This window comes from Bidens hawaiensis, unplaced genomic scaffold (genome assembly GCF_021521415.1).
Source record: "Bidens hawaiensis isolate Kalapana, Puna unplaced genomic scaffold, B.hawaiensis_p1.1 tig00018610_1, whole genome shotgun sequence".
NCBI classification, from domain to species: Eukaryota; Viridiplantae; Streptophyta; class Magnoliopsida; order Asterales; family Asteraceae; genus Bidens; species Bidens hawaiensis.
Genome location: NW_027492819.1, coordinates 376,924 through 389,375, shown reverse-complemented (window position 1 = coordinate 389,375; position 12,452 = coordinate 376,924). Strand labels below are relative to the sequence as shown.

General features: G+C 38.4%; 1 long non-coding RNA gene across 1 annotated transcript; it reads right to left on the bottom strand.

Annotated features, from left to right (window-relative positions):
• Nucleotides 1-4,253: 4,253 nt before the first annotated feature.
• On the bottom strand, nt 4,254-6,493 carry LOC143556528 (uncharacterized). The gene is made up of 3 exons (XR_013139384.1): nt 6,333-6,493; nt 6,066-6,232; nt 4,254-4,470 (listed from the first exon to the last, which is right to left on the bottom strand). It is a non-coding gene; the product is annotated as an uncharacterized LOC143556528 (long non-coding RNA).
• Nucleotides 6,494-12,452: the final 5,959 nt, after the last annotated feature.

The following is a 12,452-nucleotide window of genomic DNA, read 5'->3' as shown; positions in this document are numbered from 1 at the left end:
CACTTTGATGAGAAAATCAAAGAGTTTGGTTTTGTCAAAAATGAAGATGAGCCTTGTGTTTACAGAAAGGCTAGTGGGAGCACTATATCATTCCTTATCTTGTATGTGGATGATATACTGATTATTGGAAACAACATTCCTATGCTTAAGGAAGTTAAGCACTGGTTGGAATCTTGTTTTGCAATGAAAGATCTTGGAGAAGCCGCTTATATTCTGGGAATAAAGATCTATAGAGATAGATCTAAGCGGATTCTAGGGCTAAGTCAAAGTACTTACATAGACAAAGTAATGGCACGCTTCTCAATGGAAAACTCCAAGAAAGGAGCTGTTCCAATGACTAAAGAAACCGTGTTGAGCAAATCACAATATCCGGCAACGGACATTGAGTCTGAGCATATGCAAGCAATTCCATATGCTTCTGCGGTTGGCTCTATCATGTATGCTATGTTGTGTGCTAGACCAGACGTCTCGTATGCCTTAAGCATGACCAGTCGTTTTCAACAGAGTATTGGCATGGCCCATTGGACTGCTGTAAAGAATATTCTAAGGTACTTGAAGAGGACCAAAGATATGTTCTTGGTGTTTGGGGGAGTGGAAGAGGAGCTCACTGTAAGGTGTTACACTGATGCTAGCTTCCAGACTGACCGAGATGATTCTCGCTCACAGTCAGGTTTGGTTTTCACTCTCAATGAAGGAGCTATTTATTGGAAGAGCTCCAAGCAGAGTGTAGTGGCGGATTCTACCACCGAATCCGAATATATAGTTGCATCGGATGCTGCTAAAGAGGCTGCTTGGATGAAGAAGTTCATCACCGATATTGATGTGGTTCCGAGTATTCGCAAACCAATCGAGGTGTTCTGTGATAACACGGGTGCTATTGCTCAGGCCAAAGAGCCCAGATCTCATCACAGAGCCAAGCCCATTCTAAGGAAGTTCCACCTAATATTGCAGATACTGGAACGAGGTGACATCATAATAAGCAAAGTAGACACAGATCAAAACCTAGCAAACCCGTTCACTAAGCCGATGATTCAGGACAAGTATGACCAACACAGAGATGCTATCGGTCTTAGATTAGCTAGTAATTTGTTTTGATTTAGTATTTGGATGTATGAACATTTAAACAGTTATACTTTTGAGTTCACTTTTGATTTAATGGTTAAACGCAAACATTGAATATTATAACTGTGTTCATTTTTAATACGTTTAATCCATATATATTGTATTCTAAATTATCCGTAGTCGGTCAGACTCGTGGGAGCGATTCTGAATTAAGACTATTCTGACTTTGGACTCAAAGGGTTGACTTCCAAACTCACAGACCTCATTATGAATGACGTTGTATGTAACTCACATCAAATCATCTTCATGGATCTTAGTCATAAGATGCATTTGATATTGGTATGCTCATTTAGTATCCTTAGACCTGAGATACATATTAGAACTTTCGTTTACTAAAGGTATTCTTTGATCAGTGTCAAACGTTGTCGCGTAACTGCCAGTCATAAAGGCATTGGTTGGGAGTATTCTGAAGTTCAGTGGGAGTTGTATGTAATCAAGATGGGATTCTGTACTCTTACATGATATGTAACAGTTAGACATCTTGGCGCTTTCGTTGATTCAAACTGGTGAAGTGTGAGGCCTCACCCAAACTTACTGTGTGTTTGATTGGACCACTTTGACTTGAGAACGAAAACGATAATGGTTGAACGTCATATGAGATTGATCTAATCCATGTCTCATTGTTCAATTGGTGTCTTATACGGAAAGGATAGATGACAACGATTACTATAATTTTCATTATCTTGCAATAATGTATTCCAAGATCCTTTGGTTAATGAATTCAAAATGTTATAACCTGTTGGGGGCAGCCATGTGTAGCTAGAGTACCGCTGGTTGTCAGCGTTGAGAAACTTAACCTGAATCCGTCCAAGTGGGAGACTGTTGGAAATATGGACCGGTTCGCTTAAGTCAACGTGACCGACCGGGTTGTGACCCGTAAGAGTTACACCTTGGGCAACGAACTAAAAATCCGCTTACATTGTTAACCGGTAAATAACGAATATAACTATGACGGAATTATCATTTATAATAGTTATAAATGTTATACTTTATTTACTAAGTAAATAAACTTGTTCGGGCTTTAAACGAGTTGGTTTGGAGGCCCGGTTAGGTTTTAATAATTATATACTTATATATAATTATATTAACCTAAAGATTGCCAACCAAGAAAAAAGGTTGTTCTGCCGTCACCAACTCTCCAAACAACGTGGAGCTCAATTCCATTTGTTGGTGTCTTGGGTTATTCACGAAAAGAAAACAACTGATTATATCAGTTTAAAAGCCGAACATCACCGTAGCACAGTCATCGCCGCCGTTCCCTGCGCCGCCACTTGCTGTTTAGTTTCTTGTATGTCGTTGTTGGAGTTAAATAAAATGTGTCAAGATCATCTAAAATTACAAGTTCAAAAAGATGTTTAGAACCTAAAAAAATTGTAATAAATTGTCTATAACTTTATTAGTATTATACTTTCTTTGACGATATTACTAAATAGCAGTTGCTCTTTCTTCTATTTTTATAACCTAATGCATGGATTAGACAAAAAAAAAACAAGAAGTATGCCACGCAAATTTATTTTTTGTTAGTTATGGATGGTTAATAATTTAATATCATTAAACCCTCAATTTGAATAATTTGGTAATTCTTTTTACCAATAGAAACTCTTGCAACTATTAGTTCAGTGAAAAGATACGTTGAAACTAAAACAACAATATACTTAGAAACATTTGTTTTACATTTTTCAGCTCTTTTGAATTTTTAAGAGTTTTAATGTGTTTTTTGTACATAATTATTGCAACTTGAAGAACCAAAATCATATAATAAGATAATGGATGATATTTAATTTTTCAAACACTGTATTCAAACTCGTGTAACACACGGGTTTATAACCTAGTTAGATATATAGAGAATCGTTGAAAATTAGCATAGAAAGGGTTCGACATATGCTCAAAAAGGTTTCTTTTATTGGAAGCAAAGATTTGAAACCTATATAATATCCAAAGATATACAATTGAGAAATCATTGAAAATGGTGATCTTGTTTTAATACTCTTGATGATAAAAAGTAGCCGCTTAAAATTTGAGTCAAAAGTAATGAACTTGGGTCATAAATCAAATAACAAGCATTCAACTCAGTGTTGTGCAATTTGGCTTAGGAAAAGAGCTCGAAACAAGTCAATCACGGGTTGTCATGAGTCAAAAAGAGCTGAGCTCGACACCATCTTTAACGAAAGTTTTGAAGTTTGAAGCATGAAATGGTGTAAGGAAGGGTTTTAAAGCATGAAGCATTAATTTTCTAAGTTACGATCTTCCTAAATAATCATCAACTCTATGTAAGAACTATCTTTCAAAATGTTAATGTATTGCGGTATCAATCAAACCTAATAATGGGTTATTTTACAAAATTTCAAACAGCCATGGATAATTAACATTCACTTGTTTTTACAAACAAAGTCAATATGCACCATAAAAATTTACAATAATATCCAAACATTCACTTGCTCATCTGAAATGACCAAAGTGCACCATAACAATTTAAAGTAAGAATTAAGAAGATTTTCAAAAAGAACTGAGCTCGACACCAACTTTAACAAAGTCAATATGCACCATAACATTCACTTGCTCATCTGAAACATCATATCACTTTCATATTTTCGATCTTCTTACTACCTTTACAAATGACCAAAGTGCCCTTCGTCTGAATCACTTTATTCCCGTTTCTTTTGACTTTCAAAATCCGTCTGTTATTAGTTTGAAACTCCAACAACAAAGTTCTGCAGCTATAGCTCCATCAATCCTCTCGTTATCTTTATTAATCTCCATCAATACAATGGCATCACTAAGAGGAGTGTGATGTTGGTAACGGTTTTTTAATTATCAAAAACCAAGCCGAACCATTTAAACTTACAACCAAACTGAACCTTGAGTAAACTCAAAAAAAAAAGTAACTCTAAACGAACTGCTTAAAAATGCATAAAACAGAATGTGCAAAATTTTAGATAACTAAATGCACAAGGAAAAAGTATAAAAAATAAAAACATAAGTAAAAGGCGTTAACTGAATACAAGCATGCAATCTGTTGACGTGAAGTTATACCTAAATGCCTTATAAATAATAACTAATATTATTTAATATTAAATCTTGAAATAATAAATATGCATTAATCTCATGGATCAGCCATCTTTTGGAATAAAACAAGCACTTAAATAAAAATTAAGCAGAAAGCCTGTGTTCTAATCAAGTCAATGGAATTCGAACTACAAATCTAATATAGGGTTTTATAAAAGATATTTTGGGGCAAAGTGTTGATCCGACCCGTATTGACAAAGTGTTGACCCAACCCCGTATTGAATGTTACCTTAATTCAGACGAACAACTTCTTGTCATTGGTTGGGTACTACTAACCCCTGCCTGCATACAAAGTGAGACATGAGATGATTAGCGAACGATGTTCATCACTCATTCATATTGTCAATATAAACAAACCTTAGCCAAGTATAGATAGCTACCCTGCCACTCGTTTGAGTCTTATGCTTTTACCGAAGCCAAATCGCCCATCAAAGAAGCATAATTTGGAAGAATCAAGGAACCAGGATCCTACAATAAGCTAGCGAGTTGTGTAAGTATTTAGGGAAAGGGAAATGCATTTTATTAATTAAATATTGGCGGCGATATTAAAGTGAAACTACATGACAGCTAAACCATATATCGGTTCTTAAGCTCTTGCAAGCAAGCTATACATGTTCAATTAGCCAGATTCAAATTCTAGCAGCTTATTGTAAAATGCCTTTTCCTGTAGAGTGTATGAAGAAGAAAAGGTTTGTAGTCTGTTCGTTGGTGACGGACATGATAAACTTAAAAATAGTCTTTACCTTACTGTTCTCATGCAGAATAGAAAGTAATATGACAACTAAATTTTGTAATTTCAAACCATAAGCTCCAAAATTCAAAATAAATCATTTCAAAAACCGAATGAAAAGAACAATTTTAATTTGGATTTTGGATTAAATTCATTATAACCAATTTACTAAACACCTAAACAACAAAGTGAATAACCCAGGTAATCAGAAAAGTGAAATGAAAGTATATTCGCTAGTAATTTATGTTCAACACTTGCAACAAAAAGTTGCCATAAAAAGAAAACTGAATAATAAGCTGGTTCAATCAATCAATCAATCAATCATGCCCAGTATAGTAGCCATCTATACAAGAAGAAAAGCTGGTTCAATAGAAAGTGAAATTTATAGTAAAACCTACATGAATTTCAGGGAAGGATCCACTTCCTATCTTGCAACCGAGCTTGTACTTTCCGCTAGTTAATCGATGGTGATTCCATTGACGACATCTCATAACATCGCTAATCACTATAGTAGCCATCTATACAACATAACAAAACACTTTTATTGAGTGATTCCTTTTATTATCAGAATCATTTAAACAAGTTAAGTTACCAGCACCAAACCAGATTAATTTCAACACAATATTACTTCGATTCATTTTTTTGAAGTGCGAGTATAAAAACTAAATGGCGGATTCTCCCAACAAAATGCAAAAAAGAACTAAACGATTGATCTAGTGAGCTTGTACTTTCCGCTAGTTAATCGATCGTGATTCCATTGACGACATCACATAACATCGCTAATCACGATAGTAGCCATCTATATAGCATAACAAAACACTTTTTTTGAGTGAGTCCTTTTATTATCAGTTTCATTTAAACAAGTTAAATTATCAGCACCAAACCAGATAATTTCAACACAATATTACTTCGATTCATCTTTTTGAAGTGCGACTCTAAAAACTAAATGGCGGATTATTCCAAAAAATGCAAAAAAGACCTAAACGACTGATCTAATGAATCAGTGCACAAAAATGAAAAATGCAAAAACGAACTAAACGATTGATCTGATGAATCAGTGCATAAAAGTTGAAGAAGAACTTAAAAATTGATGAGACCATTACCAACGAAGAAAACGAAAATAAAAAAATGAAGGAAACAAGAATACCTTTTGGTTGAAGGTTGTGAAAAGCCGGTTGCCACTGTATCCCCACACCTTTTGAGTTGTAAACGATGACTTCAAATTGCGTTGGTGACAGAGAGAGACGATGATTCTTAAAAGTTTTCACCCCGTCGCTGCCCTAATTGAGTGTCAGTCATGAGAGCTGAGGATATCTAAATTATGAGAAGTGGGGATAAGTAAACGAACATAAATGAGCTTTTTTTATAAATAGAGCTCGAAACGATCCAACTAAAAGTGAAAAAGGTGTCTCACCATGTTATTGAATTTCCAATGATCCATTATGCATCAACTCACAAACAAGCAGCCTTGTTTCATCATGAACACAATATCTCAACAAAGTGATTACATTCGGATACTGATTTTTTACTCAACAGATCAACCTTAGTATGCAAAAACCACAATATAATACTCAGATTATCAAATTCATCATTACAAAGTATTAATAACCAATATATTATAACCTAAAACTGTTCAATGGCATCTCGACTACCACCATCCTACCTAAAAAGACATTAACATCAACTCAGAGAATTACCACACCAACAATAAAACAAAAGATAACTCACTGTTACATTGTATAGAGAAAACTACATTATATGTTTTTGAATGGAAAAAAATGCAATGCTGAATCACATTAAAGCAAAACCCCCACAACAACTGTTGAATGAATCTAGGCACACTACGATTGTAAACACACATTGACACACACAAAATCAATAAAATTCCCAAATCAGAACGAAAAGAAATCACCTGGCTGTATACGTAGGGCATCTGAATTCAGGTAAAAACTAAAGACCATGAATCAATTAAGATTTTGCAACTGTAAGGAGAATTGGGCGGTGGTGAGGATTTATAGATGAAACTGAAGGAAGCAATGAATTAATTTAACGTCAACTGAAGATGAATGGAGCAATCACTGAGCAATCAATTGATGAATCATAACGTTGCCGGAAACTGAAGATTGAAGTCGCCCGAAAACTGAAGATTGAAGGCGCCTGCAGCCGAGTGTAATATATATATATATATATTTTACACAAAAGTATGATTTTGTCTTTTATATATAACACAAACCGAACTACATCTGGATAATGGGTAAGCGAGCAACAAGCTGCGCCGCTATCCCCTTTTGAATCGCAAAGCCTATTCTACTAAATATAAATCCTTGGTTCCTCGGGCTCTGCGAGTCACTGTGGACCACCTTCTGCACCCGCTCCAAGAAGTGAACCGCCTCGGGAGCTAGGGATCCAAATGTGTCGAAGGCAAATGGAATGAACATGTGCTGATTCTCCAAACACGATGTCTCATGCTTAGCAACCTTCCTAGACTCCGCTCTCAAAACCGTCTGTCCCGGTACGAAGCCACTGTCTCTCAGCCCCACCAACGGGGACACCCCAGTGAGGTCAACACACGCATGCTTACCCCCTGCCCAGCCAAACACAAGAACATCCGCAGGACGCAGGGTAGATCTTCCCTCACGCGGATCAGTCAAAAAGTTAACAGGTGCCTTTTTCTTGGCTGAGATCCCGACACGTCTAAGCACATCCCATAACACATCTCTAACCCAGTCATGACGATACTTGAATCCCGGCAATTCCTTACAGTGGAGGGCATGCTCACCGAATCTATCCAAACAAGCTTTTTTACAAATGGGGCATAATTCATCTGGAGGGAAAAGGGGAATTATAAGCCGGTATTTAAGGATGGCTCTGTATTCAACTGCCGACATCCGTTGCCCAAGACCTTCAATGGGCACAACAGTCAAAAATCCTGGGCATGAACCCCCTTGAGACAAGCTAAAACTGCCTTTTGTCTCGGGGTCATATCGAATCTCTCCTCCAAATCATGTACATGTTTACCATAAAGAGCACTCGCCAAGGTTTGTTGAGGTTTCTTGGGGGCGGTATCCTTATCAGTAAAACCGCCTATATCAAGGTTCGGGAGAGTTGTTCCAATATTACCAAGTGCAAAAGAGTAGTTAGGATCTACCCCCGTAACACCAGCGTTTCGCAGGACGTGGTCCTGCAATTTCCACGACTGAGACCTGGAAGCCACAAATGCATATGCGGAGACATCCTCAGCCGAGAAAATTCCTAAGCCTCCGCAACGCATAGGGAAGGAAGCCAACCTCCACTGGAGGTCCCCAAAATGCGGTCCTCCACACACAACAATATCTTCAATTGCCCCCCGCAGGCCCGCATCAAAGATGGACACAGCCTCTTTGACATGTTCAGGTTGACAGGTCCGGAGCCCAAACACTAACATAGCAACCCCCATGCACGAGCGTAACAAAAGGAGCTCACTTTGGGGGTCCCTCAGGTCCGGCAGGCGTTTCATAAGTTCAACCGTCCTCAAAGCTCTTTTAGTTGCCAAAGACCGAATAAACCCTGCATCCCGACTAACCGCTCCCCCCAAGAGTTTAACTCCCATCGCAGGCCTGCTAATCTCTCCAGGGAATAAACCCGACACTTTCTTCGAATCATCACATGACGGCCAAAAAACCTCTGTTTTTCGAATATTAAGCCTAAGCCCTAGAGACGCCCCCTCTGAGCGAATAATGCCCAACGCTCTAGCGACCTCCTCAGCCTTACCAATAATAGTGTCATCGTCTAAATACCAAAAATGGAAGGGCAAGGAACAGGTCCCCTACACCCTAAGGATGAACGGATGAAGGACTAACGCAAAACGAAGAGGGCCAAGGGGGTCCCCTTGCTGCACCCCATTAAAAGCCCCGATATGAGTATCCCCCACATATAAACGGGCGGGACGGGCATATAAAAACTGGACCCATGGGAAGATGGATGGACATATGCAGCTAACTTCCCTGAGAAGGGTCGTCCGATCCACCTCGTTGAAGGTGTTAGAAAAATCAACAGTGAGCATAGCCAGGGACCCGTCAGAATGAAACGCGCTCAAAAATCTGTTAGCACTATGCAATACCGTTTCTTCCCCATTAGGGATCCCAACCCCGAATTGGAAATCCCCTAGATAAGCAGCCACCTTTTTCCCTATTTTACGCATAGCGACTTTCGACACCAATCTTCTCCAAATGGCCCCCACTGCGATGGGTCTAATTCCATTGTCAGGCTTCAACAGGGGGGTCAACGATGCCGAAGCAACGAACTCCGCTAGAACTTTTGGACAAAGCCCCCCAAGCCACAAGTTGACAACATCAGTGATGGCCTTTAAGAGCCCGGAGGCGGTCGGAGACCCCTGGCCACAGAAAGCGTCTAAAATATGTTGGGCCCGCAAACCATCCCTCCCACAAGATGTATCTTTCGGGAAGGTTTTAATACATTCCAACACACAATCACCATCCACCTGCAAGGCTGGTTCCGATAGCACGACGGAGGGCATGGTCGGGGGGTCCACCATAGGATGTTTATCAATCAATGCTCTCAAAGTATCCCCCCCCGGCAGGCGCGACCCCGGATGAACACAGGACTTTGATCGCCACTGTGTAATGGCCGTCCGCTACCTTCCGGAGGCACTGCTTGATATTGCCCCCTCCCTTTTCTTTATGTTGGCAATCCCACATCACTGGAAGTTCAAGGAGCGGTAGCACCAACTCTTCTAAACCTGCCCCATATTTCCAAACAGCCAAAGCCCGCATAATGGAGCTACATTGAAGCGATTTCCTGTTACCGGATCTTCGTTCTTGCCTAGTAGCCGGTTTGATAACACGTAACGTGCAACGAGGCAACAACAAAAGTTTAACCCAAGCCTCAATAGACCTCGGGGCATCCACCACTTTACGGAGCCCCCCTGACAAAGCCTGGGCAAAATCCATGCGACACGTGGGCGGGATACTCTTGACAGTGGCAATAGGAATGGCGAGGACGCGCTCAAGGAGAGCGACATCTACCACAAACGTCTCAGACTGACCACTCCCAAGTTCCACCTGCGAATCGCGGGGTTGAGGGATCCCCACAATAAAATCAAAGTCGCCTCCTGCACGTGGGGTGCATTTAACAACTTCTTTTCCGTGCAGACAAGGCCTATTCAAGGCATGCAGGGCCATGCACTCCCCGCATAACCAGTTCTTAAGCAAGCGCAAGGTTTCGACATCGTCATTGTAGAGTTCCAAGTCCGAAGCAAGACGCTCCTTTAACTGATCTCTCTTTTCCTTTACATTGAAGTGATCCCGCTGAAAATGCATGAGTAACCTAGAGTACCCCTTGAATCCCGGGATACCATCTTTGCAAACATGAAAATTTTTAAAGGGGCAACGCCAAATCCCGGTGCCCGAGCTAGGACCGGGCTCTCCACCACAGGCCCTCATAAATCACTTAAGAAATTAAAACTTTTTTTGTTTTTGAAAACAAAGGAAATTAAAATAAAATTTGGTGTTGGCATTTAATCAAACACCTGGCAGGCATTACTAGCGAAACCTCCAAACTAATGCCATTCAAAACAAATCGCTTAGAAAATGAAATGCTAGAAGACCAAATAAGCAAAAACCGAGAATGGGTGATGACGGTGGCAAAATAAGGGTGGAGCAGTGAGGTGGAGATGGGGGTAACGGCAGTGACGGTGGCGTCTGTCTCATGAGAGAGAATGTGGGAGGTGAAGGAACGCCTATCTCTATTATAATTATAATGTAGTATAAGTAACGATAATTGGTTATGAAATAACTCAATAAGTATAAATAAGAACATGAATTAAATAATGAAGTGGCTCTTGGCTGCCTATAATTCTGTTGAGGAAATTCAACAAATCACGAAGGGTGTCTTCATTATTTTACAAATTTGCTAACTTATATATCATATATCACAAATTGACATTTCGATATAATTATTTGTGCCACGTAATTTAAATTAGACATTTAGATTCATGCTTCAATCGGGTACTTCGGGTTTATCCGAAATCCCTTAAAAAATACTCGACTTGAATTAGTATAGGTCAGGTTTGGGCTGTTAAATTTGGGTTCAGGTTTAATGAGTATTGATATTTTTGAATTCAAATAAATTTCAAGTTACGAATAAAAATAAGAGTCATGGTTGGAAATATGAAGTCCCATAAGCAGACATATGTAAACCACCAATATTATAACATTGCATCATGCATTATTATGTGATGTGTTTTATTTAACTACCAATAATAACGATATCATCCATACAAGTTCGACACTTGCACATTATATTATTATACACGACAAATAGATATTTTAATGTGACTTTACGGTTAGATTAGTATGCATGTGTACATGTACAGTATCATTATTTATTATTTTTCATATGCAACTAGACAAATGAACACAAGTCCTATTCCTATATTTTATTTATAACTGTTAACGTTTTAGTTCTGATAATTAAAATTACATTTACTATTTTCTTACTTTCTCATTCTTTTTTCTTTTGCTGAGAGACATTGTATTTTCTAAAATTTTAATCTCAATTCAATTAACACCATTTATAGTTATGTTATCTTTTATGATAAAATGACATCGAAATAACTAACACCAGGTTAGTGATCGATATTCAAGGCAGGGCGGTGAGCGATTGGAGGCGGCCTTTGATTTCTGAAATTGAAGCATCTGAGGTGCTATTGTATTTTGATTGTACCCGGCCAAAGACATAAAAGCGATATCATACCTTTGGATAACCAATCAACCATGCAAAATGCAGTGGAAGACTGGCAGGGCAACCAATTAGGGCCTAAAACAGAGTAAAAATTAGGGGGCTTTTTGCATTATCTTAATTCAATTAATAGGTTTGAAATTAATCACTTATCTAACCAATTAATAAATTTTGATCTGTTAACCATGAAACACAATCTAAACCCTATCTTTTGTGCCCAACTAAAACATATAAGTAATTTGCCGATAAAAAAATCCAACTTTAAGTTATGTTCGATAACTTCATACAAAATTGTCCTAGTACACAGTTGTATAAATATCCCAAAAAAATATCCTTTTATATTACATATGCTAGAAAGAAAATTAAACAGAAAATACAAAATAAAAATGCATGAACAGGGCATTGGAAAAAAAGGATAATCGAATAAAAGAAATAAAGTAACTAATAGCGATGCCTACAATCCACAAAACAAACTAATATTAATGCCTAAAGGGGCTGTCCCACTTAGAGATGTTCAAAACGGTTGGACTAGGAACCGGAACCGGTTCCTATATTCAAAACCCCATTTTAAACCGGTTCCAGGCTCGAACCGGTTAGGGAACCGAACCGGTCCTCCCACCCTCGGACCCCTAACCTATCTAACCGGTTCTTACCGGTTCCTAACCCGGTTCCTGTACTTACAGTGTAAAATTTTTTTTTTCTTTTGCGATTTGGATTCTAAACTACGATTCGTATTTGTATAACATGAAAAATAAAAAAAACAATTAACATAAAATTCATTTTATTTACTTTAAGA